This window comes from Saimiri boliviensis, chromosome 14 (assembly GCF_048565385.1).
Source record: "Saimiri boliviensis isolate mSaiBol1 chromosome 14, mSaiBol1.pri, whole genome shotgun sequence".
Lineage (NCBI taxonomy): Eukaryota > Metazoa > Chordata > Mammalia > Primates > Cebidae > Saimiri > Saimiri boliviensis.
The window spans coordinates 11,689,449-11,710,104 of NC_133462.1; the positions used below are offsets into that span (position 1 = coordinate 11,689,449).

The window sequence follows — 20,656 nt, forward strand, 5'->3', positions numbered from 1 at the left end:
CATTTTGGTCTAGTTAACAACCATTGCTGGGAAGCTAGTGCGGTCATTTGGAGGTGAGAAGACACTCTGGCTTTCAGAGTTGCCAGAGGTTTTGTGCTGGTTCTTTCTCATCTGTGGGGGCTGAAGTTGCTTTAATCTTTGAAGCTGCTGTCCTTTGGATGGGACTTTGGGTTTTATGTTCTTTGACACCCTTGAGGGTTTGGCTATGGTATATGATGGGTTTAGTCAACTGGCTTAATTTCTAGATAACTTCAGAAGGCCAAGGCTCAGATCAGCGCTCCTAGGCTCACTGTCCTAACCCCAAGAAGCTGGGACCAAGCCCATGGCTTTGTTCCTTGGCTCCTGAAGGTTAAACACCTGCTGTAATGGAGGGGCTGAGGTATTCCCATTCACTAGCAACAACACTCCAATGGTGGGTGTCACAAAAGCATTTCATCTGGGCCGTGGCAGTGGGATGTGAACTTATACATGCCCCAGTGGTGGTGGAGCATCGATGTCTATGTGCATGTGCATGCTGGCAAAGTGTTCAAGGGAGGATGTGGGTGACTGCTTGCCAGCAAAGTGGTGTGGGGTGTCTCCGGGTATGTATATGCTGGCAAGACCTGGCAAGCTCTTTCACCAGAAGTCCTCACTCAACCATCAGAGGCTCTCTGATGGTTGGGTGGGGACTCTCTGATGGTTGAGTGAGGACTTCTGGGGAAAGAGCTATGGCAGTAGTCCCTAGGAAGCACATCAGTTTGGCATCGGAAGCTGTTCTGCAGGTAGGAAACTTGGGAGAGGCTGGCACACCCAAGGGCACTCAGATCAAACCGGTCCTAACACCTGGGCAAGATAGCCCTTTCCTGTCCAGGTCTGACAGTCAGCAAAGGCCAAAGCCATACCAAGGAGCATGGTGAGCCTTGGGGGATAAGCATCCCTGGCCATGTTCCGCTGTAGCTGTTTCCACACTGGCTGGAGTTCTGTCCCAGCCAACTCTCCAAGCAGCTCTGTCTGCCAGCTCAAATGTCCATGGGGGTTGTGGGATATCCTGCAGCTGGGATTCTGGAGGCCTGTGGCAAGAGAGGGCCACATTATGTCTATTTAACTCCCCTCGTCCCTGGGAGCTGCTCAGGTGCAGAAACAAGTCTTCATGCTCAGCAACCCTGCGCAGTGTTCCCAGCTTCCTCTCCTTTCAGCTTAGGGTCTGCCTCCCTCCACCCACTCTCAATGCTTTCCTTTCGAGGATCTGCTTGGTGTATGCTGGTCTTCTTGGTCAGTCTTTTGGTGGGAGAAGCGTCTCCTGGCTGCATCTAGTTGGCCATATCAGGTCCTCCCCTTAATCAAAACTATATTTTTTAAACAAAACAATTCAAATTGAATTCTAAGGTTATAAGGCTGAATTTTAAAAAGAACCTCTATGCACTTGCAGAAAATATATGTTACATATGAGTTTTCAGAAATGTTGAAAATTAATATGTGGTAAAGGTATTTACATCATGCAAACACTAGCAAAAGAAAGTTACTGTAGCTAAATGAGCATCAAGGTATGCTTTAATGCAAAAGACTTTGCTAGAGCATTTTTAGCAAATGCTGTAGCAAGTAATAATGACACAGGAGCCGATCTAAAAGCAGCATATAATGATTATGAATCTGAATATACATAACATAGCTTCAAAAAAGTGACTGAAATAAAAGTAGGAATAAGCAAGTTCACAATGATGGTGAAAGACTTTAATACACTTTTGGGGATAGCTCACATAACAAGGAGACAAAAAACCAGAATGGGCTTAAAATCTGAACACTGCAACTACCACATAAAACCAAATATATATGTGTCATGTCTATATGTGTTTATATGTATATAATACATATATATGTATACATAGATGTATATATAGTATGAGATACACACATATATTTTATCTTTTTTTTTTTTTGAGATGGAGTTTCACTCCATTGCCCAGGCTAGAGTGTAGCGGCGCGATCTTGGCTCACTGCAACTTCCGCCTCCTGGGTTCAAGCATAGCTGGGATTACAAGCGTGCACCATCACGCCTGGCTAATTTTTGTATTTTTAGTAGAGACAGGGTTTCACCATGTTGGCCCAGCTGGTCTTGAACTCCTGACCTCAGGTGATCTGCACCCCACCTCGGCCTCCCAAAGTGCTGGATTACAGGTGTAAGCCACTATGCCTGGCCTAATTTTATGTGTATGTATGTGTGTGTGTGTGTGTGTGTGTACATATATATACACATACATACATAAATACAGATATGTATATACATATATATACACATACATATATCTCAACAGTGTTAGAGCATACATTTATTTCAAGTCTATATAAAACATTTACCCTAAATTGATCACATGTTGGGTCATAAAGAAAGCCTCAGCTTCCAGAGGATAATAAACATTATTAAAAACAGGTTTTTGAGCTGGGCACTATGGCACATACTTGTAATCCCAGATACTCAGGAGGCTGATGTGGGAGGATCACTTGAGCCCAAGAGTTCAAGTCTAACCTGGGCAACATAGCGAGATCTCATCTCTAAAGAAATGTTCTCTGGGGCTCCCAGTTTCCAGTCAAGCATGTAAGAGGCTTGGGAATCTTCACTACATCTTAACAGAAAATAAGTACTGAACAAAGAAAAAAGAAAACCATGAACAATTTCTTCTTATATCCATTAAAAGAGTGGGATCACAGGGCAAACCACTGCCCTAAGATTTGCTGAGACAGGCAAGTGGGTACAGAGAATCAAAACTGCTACAACAGAAACTCATAACCAAAAACCTCTGTGGGAACTAGTAACAGGATAGGAAAACATGAAGCATAATTAATGAATTCCCGGATGCCCAGTGTGGACCAATTTGAGAATTTAAAACTCCAGGAGCCTAGTCAAAGGGAAGCCTCTGCTCTTTTCTAAGAGTTTTACCTCCAGGAGTCCTATCAGGTTCTCACAATGAATACTGGAGAAAAATCTCTTTCATGATCTGGCATGAAGTGGGAAGGGGGAAAGTAACCATTGTGAAACACACCAGAGTATTCTGTTCTTAACAAGCTCCGCCTTAAGAGAAACCATTTTTCAGGGCCTAATTTATTAGGATTTTATCAGAGCTGAACTGACCTGGAGGAAAAGAGTATCGTTTTTATACAGGAGAGTAAACATATATTCTTTGTTCTAAAGGGTAACTTTACCTCTGTCTTCCAAGGCAGTTCACGACAGAAACATCATTGAAAAGAGTGTGGAACAAAAGGATAGTCAATGTCTCACTGCCAGGCTGGCAAAAATGCAAGATACCCATGGATCATTGTCTCTGACACCAACAAACCAATAGTTTTGAAAAGTAAATAAACACATTAGCAAGATAATACTAGTGTGCAGGAAAATGCTGCCTTGCTGCAGTGGTGACTGTGATAATCCTGGGTGTCTGGGAAGATATGCCAGGATCACAGTTCTTCTTTTATCCATTAGAGGAGTGGGATATTAGGGTAACCCACTGCCACAAGATTTGTTGAGAAGAATCTCAAGTTTTAGAAGAATGCAAATCTGATTACGAGTTTTCACTGCCTACAATTATTGAACGACTCTCCACCACATCTAGGATGAGACCCAGGCTCCCCAGCTCATCACACAAGGCCCTTCACTACCTGGGCCTGCCTTACCCTCCAGCACCTTCTCTACCCAAACCTTCACAGGCACTCCCTCATCCAGCCCAACAGTCACTACCTGCAACACCCCAAACATACTTACACAGCATGACTCACTGCTTGAAGCCCTCCTCCCAGTAACTCTTACCTCCCATCAGGGTCTCTCGTCCCCACCTTCCTACATTGCTTCCAACTTCCCTCACTTATAGAGAATTAAGGACTCCCTCTGTGCGTCCCCATAGGACTCATGCTTACCTCTCTGTCTTGTCCTGCCATTGGTCACTCTCCTGGGTGTTTGTCCAACCTGAATTCTCCCTAAATTACCAAAGATATGCATGTAAGAATAAAACTTCCAGCACATGGTTTTAAAAATTAAAAATAAAAATCTCTTTCCCCTCCTTTTGCCTCACCCCTCATTTGCTCATTTGCATTCCTCAGAGACTAATGGTATTAGCAGTTTCTGCCTTTTGTACCTTTGAAGTTTCCTAGAATGCTCTCCTAATTCTGTCTCATGACTTTAGGGATCCATTACTAGTTGTGGAATTTTAAAATGTACTTAACCTCTCTGGGCTACAGTTTTCTCTTTAAGCATCATGAAATGATAATGTATAAGATCCAGGAACCCCACACATACTCCTTATCATTTCCTCTTGGAAAGTATGTTGGACAGAAAATTTTCAGAATGTAGAAACTTGCGTTCTATTATCTTAATTGACAAAAGACAATAATGTTTCTGGCCCAATTAATACCACCAGGTAATTTCCTCAAACATTACAAAAATACTCTCAAAAAGCTGTCTAGCTCGATTCTCAGTTTTGCTGGAGGCTACAACCAGCCCGTGCTGCTACCATGTTTTGAAATCAGTACAAAAATGATGTCACTGTTTGGAGCCCTCAGGGCATGATTCATCACACTGAATATGCAATGGAAGCTGTTAAACAAGGTTCAGCCACAGCGTCCTGAAATAAAAAAAAACTCATACAGTGTTGAAAAAGGTAAAATCAGAGCCTACAAGCTCACCAGAAAAAAATTCTCCATGTTGACAACCATACTGGTATCTCAATTGCAGAGCTTACTGCTGATGCTAGACTTATGTAATTTTATGTGTGAGGACTGTTTGGATCCCAGGTTTGCATTCGATAGACCACCTCCTGTGTCTTGTATTGTATCTCTAATTGGAAGCAAGACCCAGATACCAACACAGCAATATGGCTGGAGACCATATGGTGTCAGGCTGCTTATTGCTGGTTATGATGATATGGGCCCTCACATTTTCCAAACCTGTCCATCTGCTAACTATTTTGACTGCAGAGCTATGTCCACTGTAGCCCATTCCCAATCAGCTCATACTTACTTGGAGATACATGTCTCTCCTTTTCCTTTATGAGAGTATGATAGGAAACTTCAAAGGCTCTGAAGGCAGAAACTTCCACTGAATGCATAGTAAATATATTTTCTCTTTCTTATGATTCTTAATAACATTTTCTTTTCTTGATTTTACTTTATTGTAAGAAGACAGTGTATAATATATAGAATATACAAGATACGTTTTTATCAACTGTTTATGTTATCAACAAGGCTTCCATCAACATTAGACTATTTGTAGTTAGGGTTTTTTGGTTTTTGTTTTTATTTTTGTTTCTGAGGAGTGCAAACAAGAAAATGAGGGGTGAAGTAAAAGGAGAGGTGAGGTAAAAGGAAGGAAATTATGTCTAAACTTATGGAGTGCAATTTAAATGAACTAGTTAGACATGGTCTGCGTGCCTTAAGAGAGACAATTCCAGCAGAACGGGACCTAACTACAGAGAATGTTTCCATTGGAATTGTTGGTAAAGGCTTGGAGTTTACAATCTATGAAGATGATGATGTGTCTCCATTCCTGGAAGGTCTTGAAGGAAAGCTGCAGAGACAGGCACAGCCTGCTCAACCTGCTGATAAACCTGCAGAAAAGGCTGATGAACCAATGGAACATTAAGTGATAAGCTAGTCTATATATGTACTATCAAATATGTAAGAATACAGGCACCACATACTGATGACAATAGTCTACACTTTGAACCAAAAGTTGCAGAGTGGTGGAATGCTATGTTTTAGGGATCAGTCCAGATGTGAGTTTTTCCAAGCAACCTCACTGAAATCATATAATGGAATACATTTTTCTTTGAAAGGGTCTGTATAATCATTTTCTAGAAAGTATTAGTACCTGTACTAAGGTTTTTATATGAAGAAAATTAGTGTCTCTGTGGTTTTAAACACAATTGTTTAAAAATACAAGTCTATTCAGGGTTTCTACATGAAATAGTGGATTGAAAACAGTTACTTAATTGTTAACATTTACTCACTGGTGAGTGTGGGTATCTGAAGTAAGAAATACATTGCCTAATATCTGAATCAAACTACCTATTCCTTCTGCAGTGGAAAAAGCCATATTCTGTAATGTAATATAAATATACAAGTATGTTTTCTATCTATCTGTGTTTAAATTGTGCAAGAGCCTATTCAAATTGGAGTTGAGTAATTAGGACCATTGGTTGCCAGCAGATATGACCTCTGGGATCCTTGCTGGGCCAAACCCTCAGGGAAATAGTAGGGAAGATGAGAGATACTGCAGTGTATGTACAAACAAGCCCAGAGAGCCGCTGACACGGGCTAGTTGCACTCTGCACACTCTTGCCTGGACTCCTGCCAACTTAAAAACTAAAACTTCCACTGTCTTCTACATATACACTACAATAGCTTTCAATTCAGATAATCTCATTTAGTTTATCACTGTCAAGCCTTCATAACAAATATTTTTATAGTATAAGTTTATATCATGAAGAATACCTGTACACTACAAAGTCAGAAGTAATTTCATTTAACTACCGTAAATCCACAGGTTTGACTTCGTGCAGGTCCATTTCTACATGCATTTCCTGAGATAGCAAGACCAATCCTTCCTCTTCCTCACCATCTTATTCAATGTGAAGACGATGAGGATGAAGACTTTTACGATGATCCACTTCCACTGAATGCATAGTAAATATATTCTTTCTCATGATTCTTAATAACATTTTCTTTTCCTGATTTTACTTTATTGTAATAAAGTGTATAATATATAGAATATACAAGATATGTTTTAATCAACTGTTTATCAACAAGGTTTCCCATCAATATTAAGCTATTCATAGTTACTTTTTTTGTTTTTGTTTTTGTTTGAGACAGGGTCTTGCTTTTTCATCCAGGATGGAGTACAGTGGTGCAATAATGGCTCACTGCAGCCTTGAATTCCTGGGTTCAAGCAAACCTCCCAGAGTGCCAAAACTACAAGTGTGAGGCACCAGGCTGAGCCAGTAGTTGTTTTTAGGAAATCAAAAATCGTATGCAGATTTTCAACTGCACAGAGGCGTCAGCACCCCTCACCCACGTATTGTTCAAGAATTGACTGTATTATAACATGGTATTATTGGCAATAACAATAGCTCACATATATAAACCCCTTCCCATTTGCCAGGCACTATAGATCTTGTCTCCGCTCAAACTCTTCCAATGGCTTCCTTGTGGCTCAGAGAAAGTCAAGATTGTACACCATGGCCTACTGAGCTATAAAAACAGGCTCTTGGTCTCCTCTGACCCATCACCCCCCCATTTTGCATTCCCTCACTCAGACCCAACACATGGCCTCTTTATTTTTTGAATGCCCCATGAAGGCAACCCCAACTTGGGCTAGAACCCTACTGGATTCTTCCAATAACCTGTGTGTCCACCCCTCACCTCTGCTCCGAAGACACCTCATCACAGAGGCCCTCCCTGATTACTCTAACTTAGCACTGTCTACAGCAGAAGTTGGCAAACTTTTTATGTAAAGGGTCAGGCTTTGCAAAACTTAAGTCTCTTCTGCAACCATCACTTCGGCTATTGTAGTACAGAAGCATGAAGACAATACATGAATGAATGAGTGAGTACGGCTGTGTTCCAGGAAAACCTTATTTACGAATACTGAAATGCCAATTTTATAGAATTTATATAATTTCATATATTTTAAGGGTGTCATGAAATGTTATTCCTCTTTTGGTCATTTTGACCATTGATACAATCATTCTTAGCTTCTGGCTGTTGACCCTCTGGTCATGACTTGCTGATACCTTCCATGTAATTCTCTATCTCCTAACCTTTGTTATTTTTCCATGGGATACATCATTGGTTGCTATCACATCATATATTTACTTAATGTTTATTTTGTCTCCCTTGAACATAATTTAAGCCTCTTATTTTGCTCACTGCTGTATTCTTTGCAGCTAGAACAACACTTACTATTAATATATATTCAAAATTATTTCTGAATAAATAAGTGAATGCAAAGGTTAGTTTCCACACCCCGATTTTAATTATTTTATTTAAAAACACACAGTAAGTTGACTCTTTTCTGTGTGCAACTTTATGAATTTCAACACAGATATAGATTCATATAATCACTGTCACAATCAGGATACAGGTTATGTCACTCTTCACCGCAAACAACAGCCTCATGACATCCTTTATGGCCACATCCTTCCCCACCCCAATCCCTGGTATCCACTCTTTCCTACAGTTTTGCCTTTCCTGAGTGTCACATAAATGGATTCTTACCTATGTAATTGTTGAGAACAACTTCTTGTATCTGACACAGTGCCTTTAAGATCTCACCAAGTCATGGTGTACTTAAATAGATCCTTGCTTTTTTTTTTTTTTTTTTTTGACAAAAATTCTTGCTGTTGTCGATGCTGGAGTGCAGTGGTGCAATCTTGGTTCACTTAAACCTCCACCTCCTAGGTTCAAGCGACTCTCCTGCCTCAGCCTCCCGAGTAGCTAAGATTGCAGGCGTGCACCACCACGCCTGGCTAATTTTTTGTATTTTTAGTAGAGATGGGGTTTCACACCATGTTAGCCAGGCGGGTCTTGAACTCCTGAACTCAGGTGATAGGCCCACCTCAGCCTCCCGAAGCACTGGGATTACAGGTGTGAGCTACCATGCCCAGCTGAGATCCTTGCTTTTTTTATTGCTCAAAAGTTTGTTGTACATATCTGCCACAGTTTGTCTACCATTTCGCCTGTTAATAGATATTTGAGTTGGTTCCAGTTTTTTGCTATGACAAGTAGAATACTATGAACATTTGTGCTTTTTTGGTAGGAACATAAGTTTTCATTTTCCTGAGATAAATACCCAGGAGAGTAAGTGATGAGTCAGATGGTAAATGTAAAATTAAAAAAAAAAAAAAAACAGCAAAAATGTTTTTCAGAGTGAGAGACCATTTTCATTTCCATCAGTAATATAAGAGAAATTCAGTTTTTTTTCTTTCTTGTCAGCACTTGGTATTCTCGTTATTCTCTCTCTCTCTCTCTCTCTCTCTCTCTCTCTCTCTCTCTCTCTGCACAAATAGAGAGCAGCACCTGGGCTGACCTGCATTGATGCCATCCCAAGACTCATGCCACTGTGCTCTGGCTCCACAGATGTCTCACAGTGAAATTTCATGTGCTCCTGTATACAAGCAATATCCCAAATTGTAATTCTCTGCTAAAATTTAAGTTAAAATTAAAATTCTGGCCGGGCACAGTGGCACATACCTGTAATCCCAGAACTTTGAGAGGCCAAGACAGATGGATCATCTGAGATCGGGAATTCGAGACCAGCCTGGCCAACATGGAGAAACCCCATCTCTACTAAAAATACAGAATTAGCCGGGTGTGGTGGCACATGCCTGTAATCCCAGCTACTCAGGAGGCTGAGGTAGGAGAATCACTTGAACCCAGGAGCTGGTGGTTGCAGGGAGCTGAGATTGTGCCATTGCACTCCAGCCTGGGCAACAAGAGCAAAATTCTATCTCAATAATAATAACAATAATAATTCTAACAATATCTACTGTTGTTATCTCTAACATAACTCTCTCCTAATCTAAGTAAAACAGTAATCTCTGAAAGGAGAAAGATTGTTACAGATGGCCCACGAATTAAAGAGCAATTAAAAGCTAAGCATGTAAAATCAAACATTACCCTTTAAAGGAGAACTTTAAACCAAATTAAATAATATTTGTTGAATTAAGAAGTAAAAATGTTGTGCCCATTCTCAGAAAGTGAATGAAATTTGTATGTAAGTTTAGTGACAACATATGCATGAGAGACTGATTAGAGATAGTCTTTGCTGTGCTAGTAAGTCACTTTTTTCAGAACTGTTTGTCAGTTTAAGGTCAGCCTGAAAACTCAATTGCAAGATTAAGCTGTTCTGCCTGTGGCTTTAAAGTCATGGTTAAAGTATATTATTTGAGTCCCTGTTTCCAGAGATGCTTTCAGATTTCCTCTTTAAACTTCATGTTACCAATTTCAACTTGTCATCTTAGTGAATTATGTAGTCAATTACTAAGTTATGATCAGGATATCATCAAGATCACTTTAAGGAAAGAACAATTCAAAGTTTACTAGCAGTCAGCGAGCTGAGATCAGAGCCCTGATTCTGGCATTACAAACTTTTTCCACTCAGCCCATAAATAGAGTAAGTGACTTGGCTTACTCACTGTATCTACCACAAAATCTTGAAACAGGTATTATTAAGTCTGATCCCAAGCCGACAGCTCACTGCTTAGCCTATTAGCTTACGGCAATAAACAAGCAGACTTACAAGTGATGACATCACTGCTTGGCCAAGACAGACAGAAACAGAAAGATTAAAGAAAGAAATAGTATAAAAAATGACTAGAAAAAGAGAGGGAAAAGAGAAAAAGAGAGACAAGGAGGCAAAAGAGAAAGAGAGGCACAAAAGCAAGACAAGATAAAGCAAAAAGCAGAGAAAGAAATATTTTAAAAGTTATAGATATAAGAATGTACCTTTAGTGAGGAAGGTTATAAAACAAAAAGAATTAAAGCATGTCTAAGTTTATCAGTGAAAGCCATGAAAAATGTTATAGAAAAGAAATTATACAAGTAAGTTGTCTAAATTTTATTCTGAAGGTCTAAGCCAGTTTTAAAACATTAACTGTAAAAGAAATTCTGTGTGTAAACATATTGGTTAAAAGTTAAAGAAGTATCATCTAGTTTTTCTGTAAACTAGACATTAAGATAAAGCACAACAGGTTTTTCTTAAAGTACTAGCCTGTTCTTTCACAAAGATTATAAAAGATCTCTTAGCACAGGCACAAACGCTAGAATTTCCAGTACACCAGCACCAGCCTGGAGATTACGTCCTTATCAAAGGATGGAAAGAAGAAAAAACTCAAGCTAGCCTGAGAGAGTTCCTGCAGGATGATGCAGCTTCCTCAGACCATGCAATCCCTGAACATCATGAGGACAACGCAGGAGACAGACAAATCCTACCCCGATGGACGCAGACATCACTCACTGCAAATAACATGTTGACTTTTTATTATTTCACTCTGCCTGCAACCTGTACTTGCTACATTCTATCAAGCCCATGTTCTTATCTACATTTTTCTGCCCTGATTACTTAAATTAACACCCCATCACAGCTTCTAACAACTACTGGGTTGTTAAAAAAAAAAAAAGAAATTAACATACCCCCAGTGAAGTTCCTCATTAATGGCGTACAGTAAACTGAGATGCCTAGTAACACTACAAGTCAGACACAAAAGATTCATAGTTACACTTATAAATTTTAGTCTCAGCCATAGTGATCCTAGCTCCTGCCAGCGTTGCAGTGGCATCTATCACTGAGTCAGTACAAACAGCTGCCTTTGTAGATAATCTGGCAAAGAATGTATCAAATGAACTTCTCTTAAAGCAAGGTATAGATCAAAAATTCTTGCATGTTTGCAAGCACTCGAGGCTGCAGAAGAATATGTGGGAAGCAACAGGATGTGCTGGCATTTCCACAGCAATTAAGCTGCGACTGGAAACATAAACATATCTGCATCAATTCTCTACCAAGGAATCAATCAGTACATGGTTGAAATGCGGTGAAACACCACCTCTGGAGAATCTTCCAAGACAATCTAACAGCAGATGTAAAGCAACTTAAAACTAAAATTCTAGAATCCCTTCACACTATAGATCTACACACCCAACAAACAGCCACATGGAAAGGTGTGCAAGATCATCTCTCCTGGTTAGACCTCCATTCCTGGGAGTCACTCTTCGACTGGAAAAAGAATGTTGCTAATTGTACTCATAATTGTCTTATGTTATTTGTTAATCCTAGGATGCAAAGTTGGAATAAAAGCAAGGACTACCTCACCTGACAGACCCATTGCTGAATGCATCAGTGACTGGCAGACAACAAAACCTAATTTTATTAAAAAGAAATGGGAGGATAGGTGTGGTGGCTTTCGCCTGTAATCCCAGCACTTTAGGAGTCCGAGGCAGGCAGATCACAAGATCAGGAGTTTGAGACCAGCCTGCTCAATATGGTCAAGCTGTGTGTCTACTAAAACACACAAAAAATTAGCCAGGCATGGTGACGCATGCCTGTAATTCCAGCTACTTGGGAGGCTGAGGCAGGAGAATTGCTTGAACCTGGGAGGTGGAGGTTGCAGTAAGCTGAGATCGTGCCACTGCACTCCAGCCTGGGAAACAGAATGAGAACACTGTCCAGAGAAGAAAGAAAGAAAGGAAAGAAAGGAAAGAAAAAGGAAGAAAGAAAGAAAGAAAAGAAAGAAAGAGAGAAAGAGGGAGAGAGAGAGAGGGAGATGTTGAGATTCACTTGGAGTGGTTGGCAATACATTAGGCAAATATTAGGGAAAGTTAGATTGTAGTCTCAAACATTTTGGAAGGCCGAAAGGTTTTAACAGAATGGGCTGAAGGTAGCTAGTTCATTACGTTAGAATTTTAAGTCATAGGGTAAAAAATAGGGACAATAAAGCTTCCCCAGTGAAGTCTGTTTACCCTAAATTCCTTTGTCTCTAATCTGTTTGCGCCTGTAAACTTGGGGCTGGATGGTCCTCTCAGGGGGAGGTCAAAGGAAAATTACCCATTAATGGTGTTTACTCTGGGCCCCAGAACCTAAAGTTTTTATCATTTGTTAAACCACTATTTTAACCACGTTAATTATCCACAAGCATGTTGACTTAGAACCTCTGTTATTAAATCTATCCTGAATAAATATAAGAACTTACAGGAAGATATGGTCAGTTAGCTGCAATAGTCCTCTGAAAGCAGCTGACAACCATCCCTAGCCTACTCAGATTCATGGTATTCTAGTGTGTGTGAGTGCATTCATTCATCCATTGATGAGTCAGGGTCTGCAGGACATACCGCTGCAGGTGGTGATTGATGTCTCAGGCCCTGCTTTCAGCACTGCTCCCTGGAGTCTCTGGGCTCTCAGCACCAGGCAGTCTTGAGGCTCCAGGTCCCAGGCATGTGGCCTGATTACCCCAGGAGTGTGCTCAAGTAAGGGCAGCCCAGACAGTGGAGTTTTGTTATGTGTATTCCATCAAGGTGAGCAATGTCTACTGTGTTCACTAACTTCCTTTTGGGCAACCACCAATATTTCTCTCTCTCTCTCTCTCTCTCTCTCTCTCCCTCTCTCTCCACCCTGTCACAGCCCCACTCTCCTCTCTTCCCATCCCTGTCTTTTCCTTTCTCTCTTTCCTTCTCTTCCTTTCTCTCTCAAGTTGAAGGAAGAGTAGCACAGTCATCTTCCAGAATTGCTTTTTACCTCCGAGTCATCTGGCTCCACAGCCCCGGACCACTGCATGTCCACTTAACTGTTCCTCACCTTCCCCTCTACCCTCACCCTTGGCAGCCACCAGTCTGCTTTCCCTTTCATCTAAACTGAATCACACCATATGTGACCTTTTGTGTCACTTTGTTTTTTACTTTGCTTAGTGTTTTCAAGACATGTCCCCATTGTAGTATTAGTACTTCATTCCTTTTTATAACTGAATTATATTAAATTGTATGCATGTATCAGCATTCATTTATCCATTCATCTGCTGATGGACACCTGGGCTGTTTCCACCATTTGGCTATTGTGAATAGTGCTGTTACAAACATACATATACATGTATTTGCTTGAGAACCTGTTTTCAGTGATTTTGGGGTGTACACATAGGAGTGGAATTGCTAGGCCACATGGTAATTCTGTTTACCATTTTGAGGAACTGCCGAACTATTTTCCACAGAGGCTGCATCAGTTACATTCCCACCAGCAGTGTGTGAAGGCTCACGTTTCTCCACATATTCTCCAACCTTTGTTATTTTCTAGTTTCCTGTTTATTGGTCATCTGGATGGATATGTATGATATCCTGTGTAGTTTTAATTTGCATTTCCTTAGTGAATAATGATGCTGAGTGTCTCTTCCATGTGCTTACTTGCCATTTGTATTCTTTTCTAAAAAAAGTTTATTCAGATTTTTTCCATGTTTTAATTGGGTTATTATTATTTAGTTGTAAGAGTTTTAAAAGATATTCCAGATATTCATCCCTTATATATATGATTTCAAATGCTTTTCTCATTATGTGGATTGTCTTCATTTCCTTGATGCTGTTGCTGGCAGTGCACAGGTTTATGATTTTTGATGAAGTCTATTCTTTCTTTTGTCTCTTGTGCTTTTGGTGTAATATCTAAGAAAATATTGCCTACTTCGAGGTCATCAAGATTTACTTCCATGGTTTCTGCTAGGAATCTTTTTAAGAAATTGATGAAGAATAACTGTGTATTCACATTGGGTAAAGTGTGATAATTTAATATAGTTTTAATTTGTTGAATGATTAAATCAAGTTAATTACCATATCTATCACCTCAGGTACTTACAATTTTTTTTTTTATTTTCATAGAGATGGGGTCTCATTTTGTTGACCAGGCTGGTTTCCAACTCCCGGCCTCAAGTGATTCTCCCCACTTGGCCTCCCAAAATGCTGGGATTACAGGCATGAGCCACTGTGCCTGGCCCTTAGGATTGTTAACATACAAGATCATGTCACTTACAAATAGAAATCATTTTACTTAATCTTTCTCAATCTGAATGCATTTTCTCGTCTTGTCTAACTCCTGGCTTGAACCACCAGTGCTAGGTTGAACAGAGTGGTAAGAGTGGATGTACTTGTCCTTTTCCTGATGTTAGGGGGAGAACATTCAATCTTTCACAATTAAGTATTTTGTTAGCTATGAGCTTATTGTAGATGCTCTTTAACAGGTTGAGGAAGCGCTCTTCTGTTCCTAGTTTGTTCTTTGTATTTTATCATGAAAGAGTGTAGATTTTGTCAAATGCTCTTTATCATTTGAGAGAATTATGTGTCTTTCCTCCATAGTCTAGTAATATGGTATATTATATTGATTGATTTTCATATGAACCAACTTTACATCCTTGGGATAAGTCCCACTTGGTCATGATGTATCATTCTTTTTTTCTTGAGATGGAGTCTCACTCTGTCACCCAGGCTGGAGTACAATGGCACGATTTTGGCTCACTACAACCTCCGTCTCCCAGATTCAAGAGATTCTCCTGCTTTAGCCTTCCAAGTAGCTGGGACTACAGGTGCACACTACCACGCCTGGCTAATTTTTTGTATTTTTAGTAGAGATAGGATTTCACTGTGTTAGCCAGGATGGTCTTGATCTCCTGAGCTCATGAACTACCCGCCTCGGCCTCCCAAAGTGCTGGGATTACAGGTGTGAGCCACCGCACCTGGCTGATGTATCATTCTTTATATATTCTGTTGGATTTGGCATGCTATATTTTGTTAAGGATTTTTTGAATTTATATTCATAAGAGATGTTGCTTTGTATTTTTTTTCTTTGTAATATCTTTGTCTGGTTTTGGCATTAGGGTAATACAGACCTCAGAGTAGACTCAAAAGCTGTTTTTGTTTTTTTTTTTAAAGTTTGTGAATGACTGGTATTAATTCTTCTCTAAATGTGTTGTAAATTTTACTATCTGGGTCTGGATGGACATTTCCAGTCTGTGGGCATTCCCCTTTCTCTGCATCCTTGCCAGCATCTGTTATTCCTTGTCTTTTTGATAAAAGCCATGTTAAATGGAGTAAGGTATCTCAATGTGGCTTAGATTTGCGTTCCCAATATGGTAAGTGGTTTTGAACATTTCTTCATATATCTGTTGACTATTTGTATGTCTTCCTTTAATACATGGCTATTCAGACCTGTTGCCCATTTTAAAATCAGATTATTTTTCCCAGCAATGCAATTACGTACATATTGGTCTATACCATTACTTATAAAACCAGTTAAGGGAAGAAAAGGTAAGAAATAAGCAATTATGCTGTTTTTATAAGTAATTATACAATTACATACAAGCAATAAAAACGTAACAAACATTTAAGACTTGCCTCTATTAGACTCCTCTAATTGTTAATTGATTGCTCTATTCCTTTTAATAGGCCTAAAGCACAATGCATAAATCATTCTGTGGGCTGATTAAAGTCTAGCCTCTTTGCCAAGTCAGAGTGTTGCTAGGGTTTGAGGTTGTCTTTCACCCCAGGAGGGCCCTTCTTAGTTATCTCTTCTTCTGATTATCTCTGCTAAGCTTCTGCCTGGTCTTCTTGTTTCTTGTTACTACTGTCATGGAATTATCACCCTCTTTTCGGTTTTTCAGCACCAAAATTTCAATTTTTTTTTTTTTAACATGTTCTTAAGCATGAACTTCTCCACACTCCATTTCAAATAAAGCCAGCTTTAGGGAGACCTGTGGAGCTCTCTGTTCTGATGGCCTCCCTCTTCCCTGGGCAGAACTGCTAAGCCACTGGACTGGAGCTGGTGTCAGGGACAGTAGGCAGCTTCTCCTGTGGCGATGTCTTTGCTCTACAGCTGAAACACTGGGCGGGGGTGGTAGCTGCTAGTCCTCCATTTGCCTTTTCTTGCATGGAACCTCTGCCATGAGTGAACTCAGGCAGGATCAATGAAGCCCAGTGTGCCTGACCTACTAAACCTGCTGTTGAACTTTCATGCTGGGAGGAGGGGCTGGATGGGAGAAGGAGCCTCAGTCCTGTAAGCCACAATTTCTAACTAATGTAGAACATCTGCAACATGAAGACAGCAGGATAAAAGATGCTGCCCTTTCTGGACTGAAACTGTAGCCCTAGGCTGGAAGCTGGGAAGAAATGGAGTCCCATTTTCTTGTCCATGATTGCCCAGAATAGAACTTCAGTTACACATTGTTGGCTGGGGATGTGGGGAATAGGAGTAATCTGTGGCTTAAATGCCCTCAGACTCTCGCTGCTCTATATAGATTGAGTAGAATTTCTTGAATAAACATTTCTTCATTTGCTGTATGCCCTTAGGACAATTTCCTGAGACCTAATTGTTTTTATCAAAAAAAAATTTTTGACCAGTTAAATGGTTGTTTTGCTGGGAGGAGGGCTCCCATGCTCTTCACATTGGCTTCTGGACATCCTGCTTTATAGTTTGAAATCTTTTGCATGTAAGTCTATCATCTATTTCGAATTAAATTTTCACATTTGGTGTGAGATATGGGTCCAGATACATCCCCCCATATAGATATCTATTACAAGGACTGATCTATGCCTGGTAAGTTGTAGTGGTACATTTGTCACAAATCACTGACTGTCTGTATGTAGATCTGTATCTGAATTCTGTTTTAATCCATTGATAAATTTGTTTAACTTGTACAAACCACACTCTAAATTATTATAGTTTTATAAAACTTCCTGATCTGTTAGTGTAAGTCCATAGCTTTGTTTAGTTTCTTCAATTTTGTATTGGCTATCCTATCATTTTCATTTTCTGATAATTTTTTTTAATTGTGCAAAAAGAGGGTGTCAAGTGATCCTCCTGCCTTGGCCTCCCCAAGTGCTAGGATTATAGGTGTGAGCCACCACACCTGGCCATGATTTTTCTGATAAAATTCACTGGACTGTGTCATGTGGAGGATCCTGCCAGGGCAGGGGTTAGGCTTTGGTCAACAGAAGCCCCTTTGCAGGGAGCTTCTGAAATCCTGACATTGTGTTTGAACAAAGTGATTCACAGAGTCCTCCTTGTCCGCCAGCAGTGGAGGGGCCTCTGGCCTAGGGAACTCTGGACTTCTTTCTATGTACCTTACATACCTGCACACCTAAAATTCCACCTCATTCCTGCCTGTTTCCTAGCAGGGCTTCCCTGAGGGCAGTTGGAAAGACAACCCCAAAGCTGCCAGGAGGGAGATTCCTTCTATTTTCTCCTGGAGTAAAAGGGCAAGCAGTGGGAAAGCTGCTGACAGCAGGAAATGCCAGTGTCCTCCAGGGTTTCACATTCCAGGAGCCAAGACCCACCAGCCCTGCCCAGGAGCCCTGGGAACATCAGACCTGGGTGTCCTCTAGGAGTGTCTGTGAACAGAGTCTTCCTGCTCTTCCAAGAGGTGCCAGGCCTGGGTGAGTTTGGCAGCCCCTGGGTGGGAGGTTGGAGACCTGGGTTCTGGCACAGCCAGTGTCACTGACTAACAGCAGGACTTCAGTCTGTGTCCTGCTTGGATCCAGGAAGTGGGGTGAGAGAATTATGGTGATGGTCATTTGAGGTCAGGGTTTACATTTACTGTGCAGACACCTGGTATCTTCTCTAGATACTCAAGGACAGGCTTCCACCAGGACATCCTGGTCCTGCCTCACACAGCTGGGCTCCCAGGCAGAAGACAGACCCAAGCAAAGACATGGATGCCCCAGAGTGGGCATGTTAGGAAGGGGGACTCTGAGGAACTAGTGGCAGGATTGGACAGAGTTGTGTTTACAGGCTTTTCTGACACCTTAGGAAGGAGCAGGGACAGGACTTGAACAAAGGGCTGTATGACCCCAAGGCCTCATCATGTCTACTCAGAAGCTCTTAGTGTCCAGGGAGCCCTGGACAAGCCCCCACTGCCCTCACAATGTCCCAGCCGCTGAGGCCCCCATGCTGTGCTACAATCTTCCTCCACCTTCCATACGCTGGGCTGATTTAGTTGTTCTGAGAGACCAGGCTTAGGCCATGAGGGTGGGCTTGACTCCTTCCTCCTCAGAGATGCCCACCCTGCCCCTGCCCCAGGAAAGAGGCTCCCCTCTCTCACTCTGACTTATATGCAGGCCCTCCCCTCTTCTTGGTAGAGACACTAAGATCTAGTGGAGGACCCCACTCCAACTTCTCAGAAAATGCCTGGAACCAAGAATCTGAGAACTGCACCCATTTTTGGAAGACACTAAAGGGCAGCTTTGTCAGTGGCTCTTGGAGAAGGAAGAGGTGATCCCCAAGTATGCTCACCATTTATCTGTGACTTATTCAACCCGGAGCCTTCTGTACTTCCTAGTGTTATCACTATTTGTTTGTGATTCACTCAAAAAACTAGATATCTAGTTCTAAATATATGATATTTTATCATGTAATAATATAATCTGACACAATGATATAATAATATTCTATCATTGCCTGGAATACACACAGTCCCAATAAGAGGGTCTCAAACAATCCAGCACAGCACTCCAGTTAGTGCACACTGTCCCATTTTCTAATCCTTTTTTTTTTCCAATTAAAAATAACATTGTTTATGCCCAACTGAATTGGTTTTATATGCTACTAGCATGTCTTAATCTATGTTCTGGAAAATACCACTCTAGCTCATGCTAGTGAGGCATGGAGGCCGATGGAGCAGACAGGGAGATGGTGCTGGAAACAGTCTGCTCTGCCCCAGGAGAAGATGGGTGCTGAGCACTCTGCTATTTATCACCCTCTTCTTTTGTCTCCTGCCTCCAGGGAGAGCCCCTATCCATGCTCCCCAGGAACACACAGATGCAGGATCTTCCACACACACAAATCTGACCACATCCATGCCGTGCTAGGACCTAGCCATGGTGCCTACAGGGTGACAGGTCACCTTGCCTGGCCTTGAGGAGAATGGCTTGTTCATGACAGGCATGACCTATGAGCTCCCCAGCTGAGGAATTCCTGCAGAAGCTGGGAGGGGCCCACAGAACTGACCCAAAACAGTTCCTTCCCCTCTGTCCTCACATCATGGCCCCAGGATGGCTCTTCTCAGGGAAAATCACAACCCAGCCCTCTGAAAAAGCACATTAAGGAAAAATGCCTTTGAGAATCTCAGGATAGGTGTGGAAATTCACCAGAACTCCACAGTGATAATGACACTGAACACAGGAACCACAATAACCAAAACTAAGGAGATCTATTTTCCTACCTTCTCTCTCTCTCTCCTCTCACTGTCGTGAACTTCATGAAGACACTGATTTTGAATATTCAATCAAAGTCAAATATTCAACCAAAAAAAAAAATTCAATCAACTCAGCTCTGCATCACCAGTGTCTGACATAAAGCCTGGGACATGTGGGCTTCCAAGTAAATTTGTCCTGGATAAATGACCATTAATGAGACAGAGAAGGAGTAGGACAGCCCCCAGAGGAGTGAGTCCCAGGGGTCCCTCCAGATCCACTCCCACCTTCCAAACCTGTGAAAGGTGCCTGAGTCACACAGTCTCCCACCCGAATGCCAGGAGCTGCAGGTGAGTGGGAAGTTACTGGATTCTGGGCCATGGACCTGGGTTGCGAGGTTGGAACCTAATGGACCACCTTGGAAGCATGTCATAGCTCAGTAGGATCCTGTGGAATGGCTGTGCCAACGTGCAAGTATGAGAGGATGTTAATGCCAGGAGCATCCTGCACCTTCTGTTTACCAAAGAAGCCTCACTGCGGGACATGAGAGTGAGGCAGGTAGAACAGAGAAGGTGGAGAGTACACCAGTTCTCCCCTTGGCTATCAAAATGTCTGAGATCAAATCTACTGTGACACATACTCTGCCTGGCACCTCTCCCACTCAAGGACCCAGCCTGTCTCTGCAGGCAGAACAAGTCATCACTGGTACCACTCCTCTGGTAATAAAAGGAGTGATAGTGACAAAAAGTGGGATAACAGGAGCTGCTGAGATCTGCTGATCACCTGCTCACTCCACTGCAGCTACCCCAGAGCCATGGTTCCCCGAGGCTGCATCCTGGGTAAGGAGGACAGGACCCCATTCCCACCCGAGCCCATCTCCCATCTCAGCCACCTCCAGGGCTCGCTCCCCACTCTACCCTACACCTCATCCATGTTCCCATGCCTGGTCACCTCCCCAGACAACTTGTTCACAGCAATTCCCCAC

General features: G+C 41.6%; 1 long non-coding RNA gene and 1 pseudogene across 2 annotated transcripts in view; one reads left to right on the top strand and one right to left on the bottom strand.

The window, feature by feature from the left end:
- The window catches only part of LOC141581257 (uncharacterized), an 81,811-nt gene that overhangs the window by 57,216 nt on the left and 3,939 nt on the right, over positions 1 to 20,656 (bottom strand). For both annotated transcript variants that reach the window (XR_012513813.1, XR_012513814.1), the window contains exon 2: positions 3,886 to 3,945. This is a non-coding gene — a long non-coding RNA (uncharacterized LOC141581257). The remainder of the gene's footprint in view (positions 1 to 3,885; positions 3,946 to 20,656) is intronic.
- On the top strand, positions 4,480 to 5,733 carry LOC101027622 (proteasome subunit alpha type-1-like; annotated as a pseudogene).